The sequence below is a fragment of the Palaemon carinicauda genome, chromosome 15 (genome assembly GCF_036898095.1).
Source record: "Palaemon carinicauda isolate YSFRI2023 chromosome 15, ASM3689809v2, whole genome shotgun sequence".
Lineage (NCBI taxonomy): Eukaryota > Metazoa > Arthropoda > Malacostraca > Decapoda > Palaemonidae > Palaemon > Palaemon carinicauda.
In genome coordinates this window covers 9,086,575-9,093,030 of record NC_090739.1, presented here as the reverse complement: position 1 = coordinate 9,093,030, position 6,456 = coordinate 9,086,575, and positions in this window count along the sequence as shown.

Sequence of the window (6,456 nt, the reverse complement as noted above, 5' to 3'; positions counted from 1 at the left end):
CTTAACAAAGTTATAGATTTATTTTATATCTCTCCGCCATTTATAGGCCTCTTCGATTAACTTTCCATTTATTATAAACTTATAAAAATTAATTTTTATGTTTGTTTATATGCGACCTTTCCTAATAGTAGGCGGTCCTTACTTGGAACCGAAGTTAATTAACATTGAGCCCGTCATATCGTTTTTCCTGTTAAGAATTTATGCTATTTTTATTTTAATGTTTTTGAAAGAATTTCTTTGATAGTCTCGTACTGTTTTCAAAGTTGAACTAACGTTTAGTTTAGTCTCCGCAGTTGTTGACGTTCAGCACGGTTTCACGTTGCAGTAATAGTAAACCGATTCTAGCATTTCGTTCATTCTTTCTTAGCTTAAATGGTTTTAATTCTAATAAAGGAACTTTTTATTTGGGAAACCTTTCAGTTTTTTTTCCTTTAACAAATAATATGTTTTAACGATATATAATTGGGCTCATCTCTCAGGTTCTAAGTCAAGAGAGAGAGAGAGAGAGAGATAGAGACGGAGGGAGAGAGAGGAGGATAAACGTTTCGTTCAAGCGGGTAACGTTGTTCTCGTTTTTTACTCTTCTCCCTAGTCGCTATAGGGAAGAAGGTAAAACGTTTCTAGAGTTTTATTCTTGTTCCCAGGCTTTATGCGGTGAGAGATTTTAAACGTAGTTTATTTGATCTAGTGTTTAGTCTCTTTTCCAGCCACTGAATTCTTTATCTTTCATTATGTTTTTCTGTTACATTGTAAACTGTTTTCGCAATTACTACCTTTTAATGAAGGATAGGATTGCGTGTTTCAGGTACAAACCACTTAAAGTTTCGAGTTCAGTGAAATAAGTGCAAACAGAAAATCAAAAGTGATAAAGTGATATGCGCAAAATGTTACAGTGTTGCGTTCGAGGGTTCGTTTGTTCGTGCCAGTTGTTCACCTTGTCCGATACCTCTTACAAGCTCCCAAGCCCAGGGGAGAAGTAATGTCGAAGGACTTATGGGTTCCACAGGTCTTGATCGACGAACAAACGTTTCCCTCCGTGGTTTCGGGTGTATCTACACACGTTGCCGACGTGATCACCCCACCCACACAAAGACGAGAGAGCCCATTTATTCCTCGTCTGCGGAAGAGGTTTCTCGCAGAAACCATGGACCAAATCTTGCAGCTTTTAAGTGCAAGTCGGTCCCTTCCGCGCAAGTCCAACGGCCTAGGTGTAGCCACTGGGTCAGTTCGGACTCGCTGCAGTACGACAACTGCACACCTCCCAAGAGAGGCAAGGTGGTACCGCAACAGGCAGTAACTCCGTCTGTTGCCGCACCAGCTGTTTTAGACCCTCAGTCACAACGGACAGTAGCTCCGTTTGTTGTTGTCTTTCATAGACCCTAGTGGTCCATGCTGCAGACTATACAGTCTCAGCTTGCTCCTTCATACAGGAGTATCGTGCTGGAAGGTTGACAATGCACCTGTTAACCTACAACCCGCCGAGGTTGTGCGCTCAGCAGATACTGCGGCTGCCTGCTCCCACACTCCACCTGTGAGAGCTCCACCACCGATGCGCAGTCCACCCTGCCAGACGCATGTTCTTGCTGCACCATCTGCTAACATGCGTGAGCTACCGCATCAGCAGTGGGAAGGTTCTGTAGAGCTGCCGGGTTCCAGCACTATGCGGCATTCTCCGCAGCCCATGCAGCATGCTCTGCATACCTTACAGCATGCTCCGCATACCATGCAGCATGAGCCGCATGCCTTACAGCATGCTCCGCATACCATACCGCATGCTCCTCAACCCACCGCAGCCCCTCCCACGCACCAGCACTCTGCTTTTGTTGTTGCCAGCTCCCACACTCCGACTGCGGAGAAGGTTGACGATGCACCCGTGGGCCTACACCTCCCACGGTTGTGCGCCCGGCATGGCTTCCTGCTCTCACACTCTTGTTGTGAGAGCTCCTCCACCCATGCACAGTCAACCCTGCCAGATGTATGATGACTCCCACACACAGAGCACTCCGTTGCCGTGCGTGAGCTACCACAAGCTGCCGTGTTTTGACACGGTGTGTCAGCCTCCGCAACACACTGTGGTTACCGCCACTCGCCCGCAGCAAACTAGTCAGTCAGGAGTTGAGGCTTCCCCACACAACTTTGGTTGTTGCCAACTCACAGACTGTCAAACAGTTACTTGACGTTGCCTTCTCGTCTGCTACTTATACACCAGTGCTGTATGTCCTCACGCTCCTGTTGTGGTTGACAGTTCAGTTTTTGACAGTTCACAGACTGTCAAGCAGTTTCATAACGTTGCCTTCTGGTCTGCTGCTTTTGCACCAGTGAAACCCTCACTGAGAGAACCTAGCTTTTCTCGGATATGGTTCCTGTAGATGAGAAAGTGCTGTTCTCCCTCCTTCTGATATTCCCTTGAGGACTCTGTCATTTGGAGAGGAGCCTTAAGCTGCTTAGCCTCCTATGGACTTTTATTTAAGCATAACATGCTTCCAGGGAGGGTAAATGGTTCCGCTTCAGTCGCTAACCCCGTCTGTTGCCACACCTGCTCCCATAGACCTTGGGCTTTGTTGCAAGACATGCAGTCCAAGCTTAGTCCTTGATAGAGGATTTTTTACGGAGAAGACCCTTCTTGCCAACGACCTTCCTACCGGTTGGTTGTACGCCCTGTTGACGCTGAGGTATCCTACTCACGTCCGCCAGTTGAGATGGTTCCTCCACCGGTGCGACCCAGTGTGGGTTGCCAGTCGCACGTTGATGTTATGCTACTCTCGGAGGTGGTTGTGGACGTTCAGTGTGTCACTGGGAAGACGTTCAACAACCAGCAGAGGTGACTTGTTGTGACGCAGTGCGGCAACCTCAGCAACCCGATAAGGGGTTGTCTGTACTACCCAGACAGTCTAGACAGTTTCGGGTTGTCGCTGTACTTCCTCGCTTCCCCATGGTTGACAGTTCACAGACTGTGCAGCAGTACCATGATCTTGTGTCCGGCTCCGTCACGCATCCACCAGTGCGACCGGATTCAGCGAGTCAGACGTTGCCCACTCTGTTGCCGTTTCCTCATCAGTTTCGGATGAGGAACCCTCTGATGAGGACATGGCTGAACAAGAAGATCAATCCCCAGCCCTGCTATCCATCCAGAAGATGCTGAAGAAGGAATACGGCCCTGTCAGGCTGTGGATGAGTCTGGTTAGGACACTGTCATCCGTGGTGCAATTGGTGTCACTTGGAAGCTACTCCTCCGTCCTCTTCGGTTTCATCTAGCTCTTCACTGGAAAAGGACAAGACGCTAGAAGCGGTCTCGATCCCGGTTTCCGGAAGATAAGTCTGGTCTAACCTGAGGAAAGGACTTTATCAACCTTTTATAGGGTCTTCCCCTGACTGTTCAGACTCCCAACCACGTTCTCTTCTCAGACGCATCGGACGTAGGCTGGGGTGCGACCTTAGGCGGTAGGGAATGCTCGGGATTATGGAACTCGCGTCAAAGGACAATGCATTTTAACTGCAAGAAGCTTCTGGCAGTACGTCTGACCTGGAAAAGCTTCAGGTCTCTCCTTCAAGACAAAGTAATGGAGGTCAACACGGACAACTCCCTGCTTTGATGTTCATCTCCTAGCAAGGAGGGACCTACTCTCTGACATGGTGCGAGTTCGCTAGTGACCTCCTCTCCTGTTCAACAGGTCTAGACTTTTCACTAGTAACAAATTTCTTCCAAGGCAACTTGAATGTCTTAGCAGTTTGTCTCAGTAGGAAGGGACAATAATTCCAACATATTGGACCCTCCACAGAGATGTATGCAAGAGACTTTGGGTCACCTGGGGCCAGCCAACCATAGATCTCTTCGCAACCTCGATGTCCAAGAGGCTCTCAATACTTTGCTCACCTATCCCGGACCCAGCAGTGGTTCTTTTAGATGCCTTTCTACTAGATTAGTCTCATCTAGATCTATATGCATTCCCTCCGTTCTAGATTGTCAACAAGGTACTGCAGAAGTTCGCCTCTCACGTTGGGACAAAGTTGACACTAGTTGCTTCCCTCTGGCCCGCGAGAGAATAACTTACCGAGGTACTTCGATGGCTAGTAGACGTTCCCAGAACTCTTCCCCTAAGGGTGGACCTGCTACGTCTGCCACGCGTAAGAAGGTACTCCAAGGCCTCCACGCTCTTCGTCTCACTGCCTTCAGAGTATCGAAAGACTCTCGAGAACTAGAGGTTTTTCGAAGGAGGCAACCAGAGCGATTGTTAGAGCAAGGAGAACATCCACCCTTAGAGTCTACCAATCGAAGTGGGGAATCTTCCTAAACTGGTGCAAGTCAGTATCCGTATCCTCGACCAGTACCTCTGTAACTCAAATAGCTGACTTCCTCTTATATCTGAGAAAAGAGCGATCTCTTTCAGCTCCCACTTTCAAGGGTTACAGAAGCATGTTGGCATCAGTCTTCCGTCACAGAGGCTTAGATCTTTTTAACAATAAAGATCTACAGGACCTCCTTAAGTCTTTTGAGACCACGAAGGAGCGTCGTTTGGTTACACCTGGTTGGAATTTAGACGTGGTTCTAAGATTCCTTATGTTAGACAGGTTCGAACCACTTCAATCAGCCTCCCTGAAAGATCTCACCTTTAAGACTCTTTTCCTGATATGCTTTACCAGCTAAAAGAGTCAGTGAGATTCATGCCTTCAGCAAGAACATCGGATTTTCATCCGAAACGGCTACATGTTCTACATCTTGGTTTTCTAGCCAAACACGAGCTGCCTTCTCGGCCTTGACCAATATCGTTCGTTATTCCAAACTTATCGATATGGTTGGAAATGAACTAGAAAGAGTATTATGTCCTGTAGAGCTCTTAAGTTCTATTTTAAAACCTTTACGAGGCCCGTCTGAAGCTTTATGGTGTTCAGTTAAGAATTCATCTTTGCCCATGTCAGAGAATTCTTTATCCTATTATTTTCAGACTGTTAATACGAGAAGCTCATTCCCTTCTGAATGAGGAAGACCAAGCTTGGCTGAAGATAAGGACACACGAAGTTAGAGCTATCACAACTTCCGTGACCTTTTAATAAAATAGATCTCTGCAAAATATTTTCGACGCAACCTTTTGGAAAAGCTAATCAGTGTTCGCGTTTTTTATCTTAAGAATGTCCAGTCTCTTTACGAGAACTGCTACACTCTGGGACCATTCGTAGCAACGAGTGCAGTAGTGGTGGGGGCTCCACCACTACAATTCCCTAATTCCAGAACCTTTTTAATCTTTCTCTTGAAATATTTCTGGGTTGTCCGGAAGGCTAAGAAGCCTTCCGCATCCTGGTTGATTTGGCGGGTGGTCAAATTCTTTCTTGAGAAGCGCCTAGATTAGAGGTTGTGATGAGGTCCTTTAGTATGGGTTGCAGCCCTTCATACTTCAGCACCTAGGAGTCGCTCAGCATCCTAAGAGGATCGCTAGGCTCAGTAAGGAAGACGTACTTAAAAAGGCAGAGTAATGGTTCAAGTCGACTTCCTTACCAGGTACTTATTTATTTTATGTTTGTTATTTTGAATAACGGCTAAAATAAGATACGGGATACTTAGCTTCTTTGTTAACATGTATGCTGGTCTCCACCCACCACCCTGGGTGTGAATCAGCTACATGATCATCGGGTAAGATTAATATTGAAAAATGTTATTTTCATTAGTAAAATAAATTTTTGAATATACTTACCCGATGATCATGAATTTAAGGACCCGCCCATCCTCCCCATAGAGACCCAGTGGACCGAGGAGAAAATTGAGTTCTTGTTGACAAGAAGTACTTGAGTACCTACTCACAGATGGCGCTGTTGTGTACACCCCCACCTGTATAGCGATCGCTGGCGTATCCCGACCGTAGATTTCTGTCGGGCAACAGAGTTGACAGCTACATGATCATCGGGTAAGTATATTCAAAAATTTATTTTACTAATGAAAATAACATTTTACTAGCCTCCTTTTAAGTATAGCTGGTTAACATTTTGTTTAAGTTTTAAGTTTTGCTTGTGCCAGCTGCTTGTGTGTAATTAAGTTGAATTCAAGTGTTCTTTGTTTAGTTTCTGTTTGACTGTGAGGTAAGCTTTTAAGGCTACCTCGGATTTCTTGTTTGTGATGTATAGGTCTTTGATTCTATTTGTCAGGATTTTTGGAATTACAATATTTTTTGTTCAATTCCAGTTGATTCTGTTTGTCTTGCTGCTTGTAATTGATATTTATTTGTGTAGTTTGCTATTTATTTATATTTTTTGTGAATTTGTTTGTGCTTTGCTGTGACTCTTTCACATTTACAGTGTCTTCTTTTGTAACATTATATGAATGGTTTGTTATTTTACTTTGACTTTTACTCTGTGCATTTGCTGTTTTGTAAGTAGTGTATGCCATAGTAAACATATCAACGTCTTTTAGGGGGCGTTTTTTTTTTTTAAACTTAAACCCACAACATCTTTGCATAGTTGTGTTCA